Source organism: Myotis lucifugus, unplaced genomic scaffold, assembly GCF_000147115.1.
Source record: "Myotis lucifugus unplaced genomic scaffold, Myoluc2.0 scaffold_20, whole genome shotgun sequence".
In the NCBI taxonomy this organism is placed as follows: domain Eukaryota; kingdom Metazoa; phylum Chordata; class Mammalia; order Chiroptera; family Vespertilionidae; genus Myotis; species Myotis lucifugus.
The window spans coordinates 4,946,955-4,967,678 of record NW_005871068.1 but is presented as its reverse complement, the minus strand read 5'-3'; the positions used below and the strand labels follow the sequence as shown (position 1 = coordinate 4,967,678).

The following is a 20,724-nucleotide window of genomic DNA, read 5'->3' as shown; positions in this document are numbered from 1 at the left end:
GTGGGAGGCATTGACCTATGAACTAGGAGGTCACGGTTTGATTCCCAGTCAAGGCACATGCCCGGGCTGCGGGCTTCATCCCCAGTGTGGGGTGTGCAGGAGGCAGCCTATCAATGATTCTCTCTCATCATTGATCTTTCTATCTCTCTCTCCCTCTCCCTTCCTCTCTGAAATCAATAAAAATATGTATTAAAAGATAATAATACAAGAATAAACTGTGTTGCAGGTACTCACAACTGTAAGCCTACTTTTGCCCACCCTGTATTGTATGCCAATAATACTTGAATAAAAATTTTTAAATGTATCTATAACCTTTGAATTATTTATACTTTCATAAAGATATTACATATGTAGGCTTTTTCCACTTGAACCTCCAGTATTCCTTAGTCCATTATGTCCTTTGTTAAAGAAATTTATTATTTAACACACAAGTAACCTAGTTTCTATCTGACTGCCAATTTTCAGTTATAAAAATTTAATTTACATGCATTACTGAATAGTTTGGAAATAATTATTATGTAAAATGTTGTTGTGATTTTGCCAATGGAATTTGCCTTGGGAAATATGCACATGACTAGCTACCCTCTAAACCAGTGGGTTGACAGCTCAAAGACCAAACCAGGACCATTGCCTGATTTTGTAAGTAAAAGGTTTTTTTGGAGGGTAACTGGGCCATGCTCATTTGTTTCTGTGCAATCTATGGCCATTTTTATTGCTACCACAACAGAGCGAGTAGTTGACACACAGACCAGATGGTCCTCAAACAGTAGCAGTAAAATATTTATCTGTCCCTTTTCAGGAAAAATTTGCCAACCTGTGCTCTAAACTCATACATTTGAATACTGGTCCCATTCAATAGACTAAACTAAGACCCTAAAAATATCATACTTTCATTCATTTAGAATATACTAGCACAGTAAGCATGGGAAGAATATTCTTGGTTCCAGCTTCCTTTGCCTCCCTTTGTTTCATGGAAGCACTCTAGTAAGGGGATACAAATGTGAAAGAAGATAGAAGCTAACAATGAAACCCCTCACTGAGTGCTAAGAGCAGTCAGTCATTCAACTTCCTCCAGTATTCCTCCTGTAAACTACACTACCTCATCTGTAGGCACATCTGGTATTTATAAAGTTAACAAGTCTTATTTGTATGCATTTAAGAGAATACACACATATCATATTGTATAATATTTCTAAATGATGCTTGTAAAATGCCTCAAAATTAAGTACAAATAGAACAAAGATGAAGCATGCTAATTAAAAGGGCAATGATCAAGGAAAGCTAGAATGGTGATGTATAGTCCAATTATTGTACCTACTGGCTGCAAGTAGGGTTTAACTTAGAGGTAAAAGAGCTTCTGTAATTTGTAAACCCTACAAAATACTCAACAGGAACCAGATTGAAGGGCTTGACTCGAAAGCAATGTCTGAATATCAAAATCACAAAATCACCAATGGCCTATAATGAGTGTACCGGATTACCAAAATGTTTTTCTCTTTTACATGTTACCTTGCAAGAAATACTGAACTACTAAAAAAAAATTAAAGCAAAATTTATTTTAATTAAAATGAGTTTAAAATAAGCCCCAATTCTGCTGAGCATTTAAAAACTTCCACTAAATGCCATTTTCCTTTCTTCTTCCTCCTGGCATTAAAAAATCAATTTTCTATTTTCATTAGTATTAAAATGAAAACATATCTGACTGACAGCAAATTAAATCAAATGGTAACAGGCTTTCAAATATCCTTGCGATATTGAGCCTAATGAAGTAATCAGGTCACGGCTATGAATCTAAAATTACAATTTATAGTAAGAAATTGCAAATATATGTTCATTGTATATTTGCATTTTAATACAGTCAATTATTATTATATTCCTTTTATTTTAGTTGAGTAATTTAATGTACCAGGTACTATGCTCTTAGATGAATGGTCTTAGCACCATTCATAACTCGCTATTGATAGGTAGCTTCTTTCAGGTTTCGGAGCAATTGTTACCCGACTGACTGATAGAATCTACTGTGTGCCTGGCAGTGGGATCAGTGATGCAGATATAGCACTTTGCTAGTGTATTTCTAATCTCATGAAGCTTAGAGTCTATAACTTTATTGATCACAAGACAGCGGGGATCACTATTTACCACACTTTCTAAGGGTCCTGATAAGAAGGGTAGTGGAGGTAGCAGTAGAGAGTTCTTGTCTTTTCTGTCACCACACTTCATTGTGAGTCCTTCCCCTGGCATTGGTCTAAAGGTGTTGAAAACGAAAAGCAGTCCTCTTTTTTCATGGGATTTGATACATTGTACACCTTGAACTTACACAGTGTTATATGTCAATTATATCTCAACAAGGCTGGGGAAAAAGACTCGGGACTACTCTGAGTTAGTAAAAGGGAACTTCTCATTCAGTTTTACAGTTATGAATGCTAAACCGTGAAGTGTAATATGGGAAGACTGCAGAATGCTAATTTTTATGAAGTTATTTGGGAATATGAAAAGAAGGTAACATTTTGTCCTGCTAACCTCTTTCAGTGAAGTTATGTTGATAGGACAACAGTGAACTGATAACATCAATTCTTTCCGTCTAAGTATATTATTTCTCACAAACATAGATCTTCATTACAAACCATTTCTGCAACTTTCCTACATTTAAATGAAGGGTTAGTTCAATTCCAAATATCGCTGTCTCTCTAGGAAGCCCATTTAATACAGAACGATGGCAATAGGGGTTTTCTCAGTAAATAAACCAGTATATTTATTTATTTATTTATTTATTTATTTGCTTGTTTTTTAATGTTGTTTTATTGCTTAAAGTATTACAAAGAGTATTACCTATGTGTCCTTTTTTTCCCCCCTTGACCTTCCCCCGGCCTCCCCTATCCCTCAGTGTCTTGTGTCCATTTGCTTATTTATATGTTGTTGTTGTTTTTTTTTATTTTAGAGTGGGTGGAAGAAAGGAGAGAGAGAGAGAGAGAGAGAGAGAGAGAGAGAGAGGAAGAGGTGAGAGAGATGCATTGATCTGTTGCCTCCCATACCTTCCTTGAACAGGGATTGACTAGGGCGGCGGTTGCCAACCTTTCAGACCTCCGGGACCACCAGTGGTCCACAGACCACTGGTTGGCGACTGCTGGACTAGGGATCAAACCTGCAACCTAAGTATATGCCCTGACTGGAATCAACACTCCAACCAACTAAAGCGCACAGGCCAAGACTGTTTTGATTTATTTTATGGTTAAAAATACTTCTTCACACGAACTCTGTTTCTTGGAAATTTTCTTTTGGTCACTGCATTTTCTATTATGATGGGCCTACAAACACGTATACTTTTCTTTCTCTTTTTCTTTAAATTAGGTTTTCTAACATTACAGTTCACAAAATTCTCAGAAATAAAAATAAATTGAAATTGTACACCGACTGCTACCTCCAACTGAAGTTGAAGTAGTTGGGAACAATTTCTGCTGAAGGACTCACTGCTGACCTAGAAAACATTGACATAACCATTATTTCTATGACTCCCTCAATTTTAAGAAAACAGAAGTTTCATCATCTATTATCAGCTGTCGATATAAGGTTTTTCCCTGAAACCTTTTCCACTATATTTTCTTCCAAGGGAAAGACAATTGAAAAAAAAAAAAAAGATGATTGCTTGTAGTTTTTAAAAAATATAATGCACAGCTAGTCTTTCATATTACTGTAATAGAATCAAATACAACTATCCAGCAATAAATAAATGACTGGAATTTTTCCTAGTGAAATACAACATATCATCATTGCCAATAATCTAGTTTAAGAAGCTATATTTTCATTAGCAAAGAGTAAATTAAATTATTTCCCATATTACATATTGCTTATTGCCTGATGCAAGGGTATAAACTTAATAATAATGGAGTTAGGATTATATCTGTTGAATTGGAACAATAGGGGAAAGGAAATCAGGCTATTGTACTAGCTTCAAAAAGTTTTCTGACTGATGATGAGTTTTTAAATGATAAAATGTGAGGGTAAAACTTGAACATAATTTATCAAATGGTATTTCACATAGAACTTACATTCCTTAAAATTTTGCTGCTCATCTAAAGAGGTCAATCCAGTTTTAGCCTTTCTTTCCACCCATGCCCTTGGAAAGAAAAATTTTTTAACTGGCTTTTATTGCTTTTTCATATATAATATTTTAAATACTACTTGACTTTAGAGTTTAAAATCATGGTGTTTTTGTATTTTCAAATTTTATTCTCTGTTATATTAAACTAGAGGCCTGGTGCACAGATCCGTGCACCAGTGGGGTTCCTTGGCCTAGCCTGCGGGGATTGGGCCGAAATCAGCTCTCTGACATCCCCAAGGGGACCCATATTGTGAGAGGGTGGTTCTCAGGTGACACACCCTGGAATCGGACTCCCTTCTCTCTGGTTCCAGGTGTGTCACCCAAGAACTGCAGCTGCCAAGTCACTGCAGCTTGGCAGCTCCTGCATTGAGCACCTGCCCTCTGGTGGTCATTGTGCATCATAGCTACTGGTCAGATGGTCAAATGGTCAGATGGTCGCTTAGGCTTTTATATATATAGATGGGCACTTAGAAAAATACCTGAAGAAGCAGTACATTGACTGAGTACCATCAAGTATTTCTTGAATAACTAAAAGAAATTGTAGGCCCACACCTGTGCTGCAAAGTCCACCAGACACTGAAGGTCGTGAATAATACGAGCGATTTTGAGGAAACCTAATCTGCTACATTCTACAAATTGCTTCATATCTTTCCTAAGGGACATGCACTTAGTTCTCAATTCATATCCTAATCACATGTTAGACAGTGATTCCAAGCCAGCCTGACTGAAGTAAACACAGGACAACTTACAATGAAGTTAACCAATGTCCCCCATTACAAAATTGGAACCATGACTATCTTCAAACCCATGTCATTAGTGACAGTTTTATTAACATACACATCACTTGCTAGAAATTTCCTACATGGCCTAATAGGCATAACACAGAGAAAAAAATCTTGAAAACCAACAACTGACATGCTAAGCTTCACCCACTTACCGTCATCAAGATGTGTGGCATCAACATTGCTTGTGTTTCTAACCTATTGAATAACTGGATGAATGAACAACCATCTCTGAGTGGGTAAATCTAAGGGAAGTAGTTCTCAGCTATATATCATCCAATGAATTTCACCAGACTCCATCATTTCCATCTTGCAGGTGGCAAGCTATGAAAATTTAAAATGAGTGCAAAGGAAACGCTTTGAGAGGAAGGAAATCACCTCTGTGACCATGACATATTTTCAGTAACATTAGGAACAACTGGACAAACTACATTAAATAACAGAAAAGATAATCTTGTCTAGTCTGAAGAGTTACATGAACACATGGTGAAATCTTCTGGCAGGAACCTATATTATTCTACATGAGGCACCTACACTGTCGTCATAGGAGGAAGAGAATTCATCTCGCAATATTAGTACAGAAATTAATTCCAGGGCATAGGAATTTTTGAGACTATAAGCCAGAGGTTCTCAATCTGTGGGTCTCGACCCCTTTGGCGGTCGAACGACCCTTTCACAGGGGTCGCCTAAGACCATCCTGCATATCAGATATTTACATGACGATTCATAACAGTAGCAACATTACAGTTATGAAGTAGCACGAAAATAATTTTATGGTTGGGTCACAACATGAGGAACTGTATTTAAAGGGCCAAAAGGTTGAGAACCACTGCTGTAAGCAAACATATAAATTGTTCATACCTTGACCTGATAAACTTGCTCGTGAAAAAAAAAAATGAAGTCTATGCCTATTACTGGCAAGTTCAACAGAAAGTGAGTGTAGGTGAAACAGGGTCAGGAGTTTAGGGAAAACCAATGCCCAGCACTCATAAAATGCCAACCTCATTTTCCTTATTCAGAGGGTATCCTGTAGGATGAGTGTCCACATACAACATAAGATCCTGGGGTAATGACTGCAAAGGCTTGTGAGTGGGGTGAATACAGGGAAAGTCCTTAAGTTGAACCAAAGCTAATGGATTTTAAGCCCAACAACTTAATTGCCGTACTCGTTAATCGCTTGCAATGGGACTTAGAGGAGAGCACATCAGTCTCCATGAGGAAAAGAGTAGGAGTTTCATGAGCATATACTCTTTCAGGTTCATGGAAAACCCCTGATGTACCAATAAAGATGAAATCAAGCCCCTATTCCAAACTTAGAAAGTAATTATAATAAGTGAAATTTGGTACAAAGTTCAGTAGAAACTGACTGTGGTCAAAAATTGGCAAGTGTTTCTCAGGAAACCACTGCCTGGCCTTTATAAAATGGCATTTTTCTTTTCCTAACACAGAAGATATTCTGCTGGGTGTGTTAGTAACCCTACAACACATGCAGAATCGTGACTGCAAATGGCCTTGAGTAGGGTGAACACAAGGCAAGTAATTCAAGTGGCAACAAATTCAATGGCTTCTAAGGCCAGCAATTTAAGTATCATTCAGTAAAGGGTCAGGCCATGAGAACCTAGAGAAGAAGTCATAAAACACCTTGAAAAGAAGAATAGGAGTCTCATATACTTTAGGCACTCGAGAAACCCTTGAAGCAGAAGTACATTGAGAATAAACCAGCTATTACTTCTGACCAGAAAAGCAATTGTACAAGGATGTGGGTTACAAAGTTCACTATAAAGCGAAGCAGGTGAATATGAGGAGTCATTTTGAGGATAACCATTCTACTTCATTCTACAGCTCCAAATTATCCCCACCAGAAATCATCCACTTGGCCTTGTGTTCAAAATCTGCAGCACATGCTAAACAATGACTATAAACAACCTTGAACGGGGTAAATACAGGGTGAGTTAATCTATGGTTAAGAAATAAGCTGCAATATAATGCTGACACTATCACTGTCATCAAACCTGTATCACCCACTGGGTGATGAGTTTACACTTAACACTTGGCCAATGCTTGCTGGAACATCATTACACTGGTCTTATTAGGAATTAACAAATAAAAAGTAAATATTGGAAACATGACTGATATGCTAAGCCAGCCATCTACTTTCATCAAATAGTATGGCATTCAATAAATTTGTGTTCATATCCTACAGCACAACAGGACAATAGAACAGCATGTACTAAGTGGAATATAATTCTCAGTAAGACTCATCCAGTGGTTTTAGACCACACTCTCTAAATTCTACCATGCTGTTGGCAAGCACTGAACATGTTAAGGAATAGAGATACAAACACTTTTAAGAGAAATAAATCATCTACATGCTTATGTCAACCGTTTACAATGTATAGAACTAATGAAGCACTATTACATTGAATTGAAATACAAGATAGTGTTGATGGGCAGAAAGCGGAGTGAAAACAAGCTGAAAAATTTAGAAAAAAACATGTCTATGTTATTCTAATCAAAGTATCTTCATTATCCCTCAAGGAAAACATCATACTATGAAAACATACCAGAGAGTTCATAATGTAGTATTTATTTTTTACTTTTTAAAAATCTTTGTTGTTCACAGTATTACAGATATCCCTCTTTTCCCCCATTACCCCAATTCACCCAGTTCCAGGCTTGCACCAGGCCTTCACCATCCTATTGTTTGTGTCCATAGGTAATGCATGTATGAATATGTTCTTTGGTTAATCTCTTCCTACCCCTCTTCCCTCTGAGATTCATCAGTTTGTTCCATGTTTCAATGCCTCTGGTTCTATTTTATTCATCAGTTTATTTTGTTCATTAGATTCCTTGTTCATTTATTTTGATTTTTATATTCAATTGTTGATAGCTATGTATTTATTGCCACTTTATCATTCATTTTTTTATCTCTCCCCCCTCTTCTTCCTCTTCTTAAAGAATACCCTCCAACATTTAATATAATACTTGTTTTGTGGTGATGAACTCCTTTAGCTTGTTCTTGTCTGCGAAGCTCTTTATCTGACCTTCAGTTCTAAATGATAGCTTTGCTGGGTAGATTAATTTTGGTTGTAGGTCCTTGCTATTCAACACTTTGAATATTTCTTGTCACTCCCTTCTGGCCTGCAAAGTTTCTCTTGAGAAATCAGCTGATAGTCATATGGATGGCCATTTGCTTTTCTCTTGCTGCTTTTAAGAGTCTCTCTTGCCCTAACCTGTTTTGCTCAGTGGATAGAGTGTCGGCCTACAGACTGAAAGGTCCCAGGTTCAATTCCGGTCAAGGGCATGTACCTTGGTTGTGGTCACATCCCCAGTTGGGGGTGTGCAGGAGGCAGCTGATTGATGTTTCTCTCTCATCAATATTTCTAACTCTCTATCCCTTTCCCTTCCTCCCTGTGAAAAATCAATAAAATATATTTTTTTAAAAAGAGTCTCTCTTGCCCTAGCCAGTTTGGCTCAGTGGATAGAGCATTGGCATGTCAACTGAAGGGTCCTGGGTTCGATTCCCACCAAGGACACATACCTTGGTTGCAGGTTCCTGGCCCTGATTGGGGGCATGTGGGAGGAAACCAATCAGTGTGCCTCTCTCATATAGGTGTTTCTCTCTGTCTCTCCCTCTCCCTTCCATTCTCTCGAAAAATCAATGGAAAAAATATCCTCGGGTGAGGATTTAAAAAAAAAAGCTCTTTTTGTCTTTAACGTTTGGCATTTTAATTATGGTGTGTCTTGGTGTGGGTCTCTTTGGTGAAATGGCCACCAGAAACTGAAGTGTGTGCAGGCAGAGAATAGTTCTTAGTGAAACCAATCCACTGAATTCTATGACTTGCACCCAGCGGACAGAAACCTAGTCCTCTGTTCATATCTTATATCAAAGGTTAGAAAAGAACTCCAAAGGGCTCTGAGTCAGGAAAATGCAGGATAAGATATCCAGGAGAGTAACAATCTAAGACCTTCGATATAAAATTCACACCAACACTGTCAACAAACCTGCGTCATCAGTAGTTATACCCATAACTTTCAACACTTGCTGGACAATTGCTATAATGGCCCACTTAGGGATCCCAATAGAAAATATAAATCTAGGAAATCAATCAATGATGTAGTAAGACTGACACCTTCACTGTCATCAAGTCATGTGGCAGCCATTTGGTTGTGAACAGTGAAAATATGGGGCTCTTGGAGGTTGGCTAAATGCAAGTAAATAATTCTCATAAGAATCATTCCATAGGTTTGACTCAGAATCTCTGATTTTCATCCTGCTGTTGGAAAGTAATAAAAATGTAAAGCAGCAGAGATCAATTATTTTATAGGAAGTGAATAACCTCCATGACTGTGTCATCCTTTCTTAATATAAAGAGCCAAAGAAGCACCAACACATTGCACCGCATTGCAAGACATTCTTGACTGGCTGGGAAGTAAAGTGAACACAAACTGAAAACTTCTAGCACTAACTTATCCCTAGTATTCTAAGCAAGACATTTTAATTATCCTTCAATGAAGGTGTCATGCTATGGAAACATATATGAGAGTTCCTAAACAATATTAAATGAAGATAATTAATCTCAGAGGCATACTATTTTTTAATCCTGAAACCAGTCACACAAACAGATAGATCTTAATCTGATACATGAGATGTGACAAATGGTTGTGATGTTACTTTAGAGGTGTGGTCAGAGATTACTTTTATGAGCAGGTGCCGTTAAAGCCAAGAGCAAAATAACAAAAAAATCAAGAACAAAGCAAAACATTTTAGGTAAGAATTCATTCACTAAAATTATATAGGAATTATAATAAAGCACATACACAAAATGATGTTGTAATTGAATTAACTCTAAAAGCATGAATTAAAATTTTCTTTTAAAATAACAAAAAGTGAGCCCGGCCAGCGTGGCTCAGTGGTTGAGCATCGACCTATGACTCAGGAGGTTATGGTTCGATTCCTGGTCAGGGCACATGCCTGGGTTGTGGGCTCCATCCCCAGTGTGGGGCGTGCAGGAGGCAGCCGATCAATGATCCTCTCTCATCATTGATGTTTCTACCTCTCTCTCCCTCTCCCTTCCTCTGTGAAATCAATAAAAAAAATTTAAAGAATATAATAAAATAATAATTATAATATGATAAGTGCTACAATTGAAGATGCATGGAAATTGTTGTGAAAGCACAGAGAAAAATATTGTCTATGCAGGTTCCTCAAACTTGGCCTGCATCTGAACCACCTCAGGGTCTTGTTAAAATACAAACTCCCAGAGATCTGATTCAGTAGTTTTGAGGCGTGGTTTGAGATTTGCATTTCTAACATTTTCCCAACTATTTATGCTCCTTGTCTGGGAATCACAATGTGAAAATCACTGACATATACTAATGAAGGATACTTCTAATGAGATCAAAGCTGGGCTGGGTCTTCAAGAACATATAGATTTTCTGAGTAGGATTTTAGCAGGATATCTGAGACAACTAAAGGACATATTCTCTATGCAGGTAATAGAATGTATGGGGAGGAAAGCTCAGGAAAGACATCCCAGAAGCCTGATTTGATAGTTGGAGATTAAATGTGTTAACAAGAGGCAAATGAATGAGGACATTCCAGGGATAAGAAAGAGATAACTTACGTAGAACAGAAGCTAGGGAAGGGAGCTTGTTTTATTCAAAAAAATTTCTAGTACTGAGGTCATTTGTGAGGGTGGGGTAGAGGTGATGAGGACTGAATGAGAGAAGTTCAGGAGCAAAAAACCTGAGGTTGCAGTAGTGAGGAAGGAGAAAAAGAAATGAAGGTATAAGACATCTAGAAGGTAGAATCATGAGAATTTCATGAACAAGTAAGAGAGAATGAAAAATCGAGGTACAGAGAGGAGTCTATGATATATATATATATATATATATATATATATATATATATATAACATTTTAATGCATATATATATAAAACTTACACATTCAATATAGAGAGGCTACCTTGAATTTTCATAGTGCTACATTTTTAAATAATAGTAATTATAAAGGGAAATATTTTCTGCTTTTTCTTGTCATACAGTTTATCATGGTTTCTTTTTTTCAAACTTAAAGAGAAAAAGTAAAATTTTCTTCCAAAAAGAATTCTGCATTGCCTTTAAGTCATAAATCTCTCTCTTAGACAGTCAAAGAGAATGAAGCTATAACTGACATAATAGTATAGCAGGTAGACAATTCTACTTGAGTTTTAATTCTTTCCATTTTATTGTGTAGGCAAACCTCAGTTTTTTAGGGAAAAATCATGCTCCAACATTCATATATAATGACTATGATGATGTAATTAAAAGGGCACGAAGAAGAGATAAGAAGACAGAAAAGGATAAAAGGGTGAAGGAAGAAAAGGGAGAACAAAATCTTATGCAATTATCAGGATATTTTAGTCACAGTATCCTTACAAAAATTGCTGTTCACACTCACACACATACACACACACACACACAAACACACATACATACATACATACATACATACATATATCTGTGAATTGTGTCTGAAATGAAGGTATAAAGAGAGAAACTTCTGGAATTTATAGAGTCTAGACCTAATTCTCAGCTTCATCAGTTTCCATAGCCAAATTATGTTCTTAAATCCCAGTAGCATCACTAAGACATATATTAATATCTATATGTTAGTGTTTATGGAATTAAATGCAATAATTCAAGTTCTTTGTACAGTGCATAACAAACTATGCACTCAAAAAGTAATACCTATTATTATTGGTTCCATTCTCCTTTTAAATAATACCTTTTTTTCTTAAGTGTAACTCTCAATATTGCCAGTTTTTAGGCATTTTGATTCCATTGCTTCATTCGAATGTCCACTTAAACAAAGCTAAAACACAGTTAACATTTTTTAAGCCTGTACTATGTGCACTTAGATCACATAATTGTTTATTAATTAATGTAAGTGCCCTTTAATACTGGGAGTAGGTCATGTTTATTTCCTAATGGAACACACAAAAATATTATATTCTTTTGATAACCTTGCTTTCTGTGACTGCCACTGTTTTCATTGTTTTGCTTCTATAAATGATAGAATCTGGCACCAAAACCAAATGGTAGGTGATAATAACGCACACTTTTATAAATCTAAGGCCAGTACAGAAAATGGTATCATACAAAACGTGCATTGCCTTATTCCTGGGAGTCCAGAAAACTGTTTCCATGCACTAGACGGCATCCACTCAGGAGCTATTAGAGTAGGATGTGAAGGAAGACTTGAAAGCTTTCAGAAATCACAAACAGATCCATCAGTGAAGAGCACAACCTGAATGACTCAAGGTGCTTAAGCATAACTTCTGACCAATCGCTGGCTAAACAATAAGCTATCTGACACAGGACAGCTACTCGGACGCCACACTTAAAAATAAAATCACACGCAGTCGATTCTTTCCAATGCTGGAAGATAAGATAAAACTTTGAAACCAGAACTATGAAAGCAGTCTCCAAGCCACAAATAGATCCACTGGTGAAGGTTAAACATCTGCTTCAGTTGCAGTCTGTGATTAACAAGTGTCTTAGGCTGACCAAAGGTGGACCCCTAGGTTGATAGCTAAAAGATAAAAACATGGAGAAAATCTGAGCAAGGATTGCAGAAGCTGCACACAGCAGCACAAACAGACTTCAAGTAATTAGTTCAGTCAACTCACTGAACAAACAACAAAAGCCTGTGGGGGATCAGGATCCAGATTTGCTACATTATATTATCTAACGGGTCTAGTTTTCACAACAAACGGCTGTGAAATATACAAAAAGAAAAATACACAGGGGAAAAAAACAAGCAAACAGGAAAGTCTGACACATACAGACCAAAGGCTAACTAAAGACTGAATTTGGGGGCACCAAGATGTTGGACTATCAGATCGAGACTTCAGAACAGCTATTCTAAATATGTTGAACGAAGTAAAGGAAACTATGTTGAAAGAATTAAAGGAATATATGATTATAATGATTCATTAAATAGAGAATATGAAATAAAAACAAATTTGGATTTAGATAGGGAGAGCTTTAATTAGAAAGACTTGTAATCTGGAGAAAGCCGCAATCTCATAAACATGTAAATGTCTCCAAATCAAACAGAAAAAGATTTCTCCATCAAAGGGGAAAGGAGGCAAGCACACATAAACAGGAACTTCAGAGGGAAGTAGGACAAATAATGAGAAATGACATTCAAGTGAAATTTGACAAGAAAAGGGTCATTCTCTGGTCAGCCAGTTAATAAGCTGATAAAGGGTAACATTCTGTTTTTTTCTTTGGGTACTTGCTCAGGCTTGGGGCACGCAGAGTTCAGGGGTTGGTAAAAAAGAGAGAAGCCTGAATAAGTATGGTGAAGACACAGCAGAGGTTAAGAAATGGACAATTGTGAACACTTGGTCATGAGCATCAATAAAGATCTAAAAAATTACTTTTTCAAAAAAAGCAATTTGAAAAGCTGGAGCAGAAAACTATGATAAACAAAATGAAGCCCTAGCCCGTTTTGCTCAGTGGATAGAGCATCGGTCTGCAGACGAAATGGTCCCAGGTTGGATTCTGGTCAAGGGCACATGCCTGGGTTGCTGGCTCGATGCCTGGTGGGGGGCGTGCAGGAGGCAGCCGATCAATGATTCTCTCTCATCATTGATGTTTCTCTCTCTCTCTCTCTCTCTCTCTCTTTCTCTCTCTCTCTCTCTTCATCTCTGAAATCAATAAAAATATATTTAAAAAAACATGGATAGGTGAAGGTAAAATAAAAACGTTTACATATGCTTATATATAAATAACATGAATGACAGCAATGATACAAGAGTTGGGAAGAAGCATGTAGAAATATATTGTTATTATAAGGTATCTGCTTTACCCAAGAAGCAGTATAGTGTTATTTGAAAGTAAACTTGGATTATATGTAAATGTATATTGCAAACTTTAGGGCAATCACATGCTAAGAAAAGAAAGAAGTAGTTACCCCTTTTTCCAGTAGGTCTAAAAACAAAGCCAAAAAGATCACAATGTTATGAAATTCATAAAGCTCCATCTTGATCAGATTAAAATAATGAGAAGGCCCACAGACTAAAAAGTCGATGGTATACCATCAATATGTAATAACATTTTTGAAAGCACATTAAACTACAAAACAAATATAGGCAAGTATAAGAGTTCTGGTTTTTCCTTTGATGACAAAGTGGGTGTTTTATTGAAAATTCTTAGCAAAACACTAACTGAAATCAGTATTTATATTGCAATTTTCCCAGTTAGACATATTTTCTGATACATGATGACATATTCTCTGTTTTTTAACTCCAAGTTAAAACTGTTTTCCTATTTTGAATATTTCATATTAACTCAAATGTCAGTTTTAATTTGTACATCTTTAATGTAGTTTTAATATATTATCAGGGTTTTTGTTTACCAATGTCATTGGAGAAAAAGTCGAAAGTATAATCTCATTAAAAATAATTTCAGTTGATGAATTTATGAAAAAGAGGATGATGTATAAATGCATAAGTAGACTGTCTCATAATAATAGTTGGTATATAAAGTTCTGAAATGGACAATGCATTCTATATTTAGCCAAGTTATTGCAAATACATTAGTCTATACATTCATAATGTTATACTTTTAATGAAGGTCACATAAATTGACTTTTCAAAAAAATATTTTTATTGTGGAATGCATGGTAAATCTCATAGTGATTGCAAATAAAATCTAGACAAAATAAAAACATCTTACCCCACTATTTTAAGATTTTTTTCTCTTAATGCTCACCCAAGGATATGTTTTTATTGATTTCAGAGAGGAAGGGAGAAGGGAGAGAGAGATAGAAACATCAATGATGAGAGAGAATCACTGACTGGCTGCCTCCTGCACATCCCTCACTGGGGATCGAGCCCGCAACCCAGACATGTGCCCGACCGGGAATTGAACCTGGGACCCTTCAGTCCGCAGGCCGACGCTCCATCCACTGAACCAAATAAGCCAGGGCTGTTTGTCTTATCTTGTTATGTCCAGCACTTTATCCTATGCAGATATAAGGAAAGTATCCATTATATGTTGGTCTGCATTTGGTTCATAAAATGTAGTGGAAAAATACAAGACTAGTTCAGATAGCTGTAGATAAGTTTAGAGATGCTGATTAACTGAACTCATATCCATTAATCCACAATTACCATGATATTTTAAGCCAACCCAAATATATCTAAATATATATCTTCTTTATTTTGTTGTCCTAGATACTTTGAATATAAGCACATTTGTAACCCTGAGTTACTAATGTAATTATGGTTGTACACTGACCTGGCTAGATAAGTAGTGATTTTGGGCTCCATTACCTTGGCATCTGTTCTGAGTTAATGAAAATAAATTCAGCATGTTTTTCGTTTGTTTGGTTTGGTTTTCTAATTTTGTCCTTGCACCCCTGCACACCTGACCATAGGAAAATCTTATTCAGAGTTGTGAAATAGTTTATGAGAAATCAATAAGCACTAGTGACATTTATCAGTTTATCAGCCTCCTGAAAGTTGATAAAAAAAATGACAATGACAGAATAATGACCAAGTAACACTTGAAGTGAGAGTTTTGTCTAAAAATGTGTGTATATATATATATATGAACTTATAAATTTATATATACAAAATATTACACATTATGTTTATTATATTGTCTAAAATTTATATATAAAACATATATATAAATTTATATATATATAAAACATTACACATTATAAGTATATTATATGTACAATATAATAACATTGTCAAGCTTTAGGAAAACTTAATGGTACCCACATACTATGAAGCAAAATATGACCTTTATGAGTAGAAAAAAATCAATTTAAATTGTGTTTCTGTTCAAGGAGTCTTTAAATATTTTGATTACATCTCAAAGCCTGAGTTTTCCTTATGTATTACTGTATAGCAAGCCATCCTAAACATAATGGTGCAAAATGATAGCTATTTTATCATGCTCTTGGATTCTGTGGTGCAGGAATTTAGAAAGGACACATCAGGGTCGACATGTCACTGTTCCATAATAGCAGAGGCCTCAGCTTGCAAAATGAATCCACATCTGGAGGCTGCAAATCATCTAAAAGTTTATTCATTCACAGTCTAGTGCAGTGATGGCAAACCTATGACACGTGTGTCAGAAGTGACACGCGAACTCATTTTTTTTGGTTAATTTTTCTTTGTTAAATGGCATTTAAATATATAAAATAAATATCAAAAATATAAATCTTTGTTTTACTATGGTTGCAAATATCAAAAAAATTCTATATGTGACATGGCACCAGAGTTAAGTTAGGGTTTTTCAAAATTCTGACACGCTGAGCTCAAAAGGTTCGCCATCACTGGTCTAATGGTTTGTGGGAAACTGTTTATTGCCTTCACTATCTGATAAGCATAGACAGAGACCCCCCCCCCAAGGCTGGGTGCCTTTGAAGCCCTAACAAAGGTCGGAGCTAGGCCCACCTCTGTTGGTCCAGACAGTGGTAGCTGAAACTACTCCCCCATTTATTATTATGTAAATCCTTGCTGATGGGCTAGTCTGCCTGTTAATGGGGGGGTCGCCTGCCTAAGGGCTATGCTACTGGTGCATCCCAGATCAATAAAAGCTTGGTGAGGCCTAAGCACGGGTGGAAGTCCTTCCCCTTGAGTTGGACTTGCCTCCCTGTCTCTTCATTTTCATTTGTGTGCGGCTCTGCTTCCAGGTCCTGAACCCTGACCCACGCAGTACGTGGGAAGGAAACACCCAACAGTGGTTAATGCTAGCTTTTGTCTAGGACTTTAGGCCCTTGGCCAGAACACCTACACATGGCTTTTCCGTGTGATTCCTTGTGTTTCCTCACTGCATGGTGCCTGAATTCCAAGAGCAAGCATCCCTTTTATGACTTAATGGCATATCCTCAGAAGTTATCCAAATTCAAAGAGGGACATAGACCCTACCTTTGGATGGTCGGTGTGTTATAATTACATTGTTAGAAAAAGCATATCATTGTGGTTGTCTATGGAAAATGAAGTCTGGCACAGCAGAGTGAATCGACATTTTACCAAAATAGATATACAAATGGACCAATAATAAGAAAAGACCATCAATATGATTAGTCATCAAGGAAATACAAATGAAAACCACAAAAGTTATTAATACATACCCACTAGAATTAGGCTAATTAAAAAGATCGAATATACCTAGTATGTGGAGCAGTCCTTACCATATAATCCAGCAAGGGCACTTCATGTTGTTTATCCAAGAAAAATTAAGACATATATCCATATAGCACTGGCTGGCATGGCTCAGTAGTTAGAGCATCGACCCATGCACCAGAGGGTCATGGGTTTGATTCCCAGTCAAGGACATGTACCTGGGTTGCAGGTTTGATCCCCGGCCCTGAACAGAGCACGTACAGGAAGCAGCCAATTGATGTGTTCTCTCACATCTCCACCTCTCTCTCTCTCTCTCTCTCTCTCTCTCTCTCTCTCTCCCCCTCCCAATGGAAAAAATATCCTTGGGTGAGAATTTAAAAAAAAGACATGTCCATGTCCATATAAACGTATATGAATGTTTATAGCAGCCTTTTTCATATTAGCAAAAATCTGAAAACAACTCAAAGCGCATCAAAAGGTGAATAGATAACCAAGCTTTGGCATGTCATGGAATTCTATGCAGCAATAAAAGGGAACAAATTACTAATACATGAAACAATGTGGAATTTTTTCAAAAAATTATGCTGTGCAAAAGGAGCCAGATGGAAATGAATGCATATGATTCCATTTATGTGAAATTCTAGAAAACATAAAAATAATCTATAATTACCAAAAACAGACCAGTGGTTGTCTGAGGCTGAGAATGAGTGGGAGGAAAACCACCTTCTGGAAGCTCAAGTGTAAACCTGCTTTAGCTTTGGCCTATCACATACTAACCCTCAGGAATTGGAATCTAAGGACATGATATTGTGATAGCAGGGTAGTTGAGAAATCAGTCATGCCTGTGATGATATGCTGACAGCATGTAAGTCCAGCAAAATGATGCCAAATCAATACTGTATTTGGTAGTTTCTATAGCATGCCATTGGTGTGTCACCATTGCCCACAGTCCCTTTGTTTTCTACACATCTCCTGAGCTTGATTCTTAAGCCTTCCTACTGAAGGTACAGCTATTCTTCCAATAAATTTACTTTCTGCTAAAGTTACTTGGAGTCAGCTTCTGTTGCCTAAACAAAAAGAACCCTGACTAAAACAGACTCCTAGGTGCTGAATAATGGCTATTTTTCTTATTATGCAGCAGGAAAACTCTTCAGAAGGGAATTCGGTAGGAAAATACCATTGTGTGCAATATGCCTAATGATACCATTGTTTTCAATACACAATGGCTTACATTACAATCATATTAGAACCATCATACTTCATCATAATTGCGCAGATGATTGTAATAAATTGCCTCATTCCTTGATCTTTCATCTATCAAGTTTCCTCATTTGGTGCTGCTTAATTTTTAAATTCAGGCTCAAGCCAATATTCTCTGTAATAATCTTTCTATTGGAGAGTTTCTTACTGTCTCAGTTGGTAATTCTACTGACCAGCTTCAAGCTCAGCTTTGGTGCTGATTCTGTTCTTTTTTCTAATAACTGGCTCCTGGCTATATTCTGTGCAAAGACCTTTCCTTCTTGCTCCAGTTAATTCACTAGATCCTTGGTGTTTCTCCATCTCTGAGCAGACATCTTAGTACTCAGTTCCTTTAACTGTCTTGGTAGTACCTTAAGCTAAGCCTCCATCATGTTGAGCATTGCCTTTAGTAATGCTATAGATTACCAGTCAACAGATTTTCCTTACACCATTTTCTTCCCAGAACATCCACTGGCTGCCCTCCAATGGACATTGCTGATTACGTAGCAGGGTGTCTGCTTATCTTTCTGCCAACTGCCTACTGTCAAATTCCCCTAACAGATAGCCAGAAACTTCTCAGACCATGTTTCTTATCTATCTATCTATCTATCTATATATATATATATATATAAAAGGCTAAGTGTCCGTTCGTCCAACCAGTAGCTATGATGCGTACTGACCACCAGGGAGCAGATGCTCAACACAGGAGCTGCCATGATGCGCACTGGCCATTTAAAAAATAAACGGCACCACGGACCTGGCACCGACAAACCAACACTTGCCTTCCCCTAAGTGGGACACAGGCCCTGCCACCACCCCAGAGTGACACCCCACCAAATCACAGCCAACACTGCCAAGACCCCATGGCCCAAAATGCGGCCCACAGCCCAGCCCAGCCTGGAAACAATCCAGTCTTTGTGGGCACTGGGTAATGACATCATGTAGCAATGCCCAGCTTCCTCTCCCTAGCGACTAGCCTCCTTGCAGTTTCTTCAGCCCAGGCACCTGACTTGCTTTATAGCCAGGTGCAAACATTTTACAGTTTAACCAAATGTCTGTGAAGCGTTTTCTGATGCCTCATCTCATTTGATCCTCACAGAAGTCCTGGAGTAGGTAGATAGGAGACTCAGTGGAATCTTATTTTCTTTTTATTAGACAACAGAGATTTGGAAAGCTTAGAAACTTGACCCGACTGAAAAGAAGTAAGAAATGGTGGAACTTGAAAATGACTTCAGGTTGTCTCACTGCGCAGAATATAGTCAAACACTACTGCAGTTAAATATTTTACCCTTTGTTCTCCCTGCATGATCTATAATAATAATCTGCTTTGTGTTGATATTTACTGCTGTGTTGCTGACAATTAACCTGAAAGAGAAGTTGGGGTGCTTCACTGGGCTGGATAAAGTTTAGCTAAATCAGAAAGCAGGTCTAATTAAGCAAGTTTATTCTATATCTATAAAAGGCTAAGTTGACTCGTGCATGCACGATACATATAAACCTCCCACTGGCGCCAATCACACGCTTGTGTTTTGATCTGTCATTGTCAATCGTTAATTTGGGTGACACTTCTATTATAGAGAAAATGCGGATAGCGATATTAAAATATTTCTTCTAATTAATTTCCTTTCAATGTGCATGAATCCGTGCAATGGGACACTAGTAGTTTGATACAGTCTCTGGTTTCTAAGCCTCTTGGTGTTTCTACTCAGTTCTGATGAATGATTTGCTAAAATCATAACTTTTGTTTTCTTTTTTAGTGTAGTTAAAATTCATTATTATTCTTATACAGGGTGTCCGAAAAGTGTATACATATTTTAGCAGCTAATAGCTCAATTTTGAAAATGAAATGCATTTTAATAAACACTGCCTTTATAATTATTCAAAGTGTGTGTGTACATTTTTCGGTTCACCCTATATTTGGCCTACCTAGATTAGATTGTTTCTCATGTTCCACACCCCTCCCCACAATGTAGTTAAACTTTCATCATTATTGAAATCACTCAGAATTTTCTGGAAACATTCTCCAAATTTCAATTTACACAAGAAGATAGTCTAAGTAGAGGCTTTGTAATCCTGTGAGTTTACTTCCTCTGTCTCACAAAAGGTACATAACAGAGGCTGAATTTCAATAGGAGAAATTAGATTTTCTCTGTGTCCTACATATTTTCATTTCATTCCATTTTCATTAGGCTTTAGATTAGATTTATTCTTTTATAAGATCAATATAATAATAAAGGGTTGTTAATCAAAACATGTAACATCAATATTTGGAGATGATGTTTTTTCCCTCCTATTTCCTCACAAAATAAATGTTTAAAGACCATCTTTTTAATGTACATAAGTATAGAAGTAAAATCTACCTAAACATTTTATGTTTTTAATAATTTAAAACCACTTGGAACTGGGACTCTGCCAGGCTTATAAATTCATGTGTGCTGTTTACCCGGACTGGTACCTCAGAATGT

The 20,724-nt window shown here is 36.9% G+C and overlaps 1 pseudogene; it reads left to right on the top strand.

Annotated features, from left to right (window-relative positions):
* The first annotated feature begins 2,442 nt into the window (after window positions 1–2,442).
* Window positions 2,443–20,724, top strand: part of LOC102438168 — a 44,004-nt pseudogene continuing 25,722 nt past the window's right edge.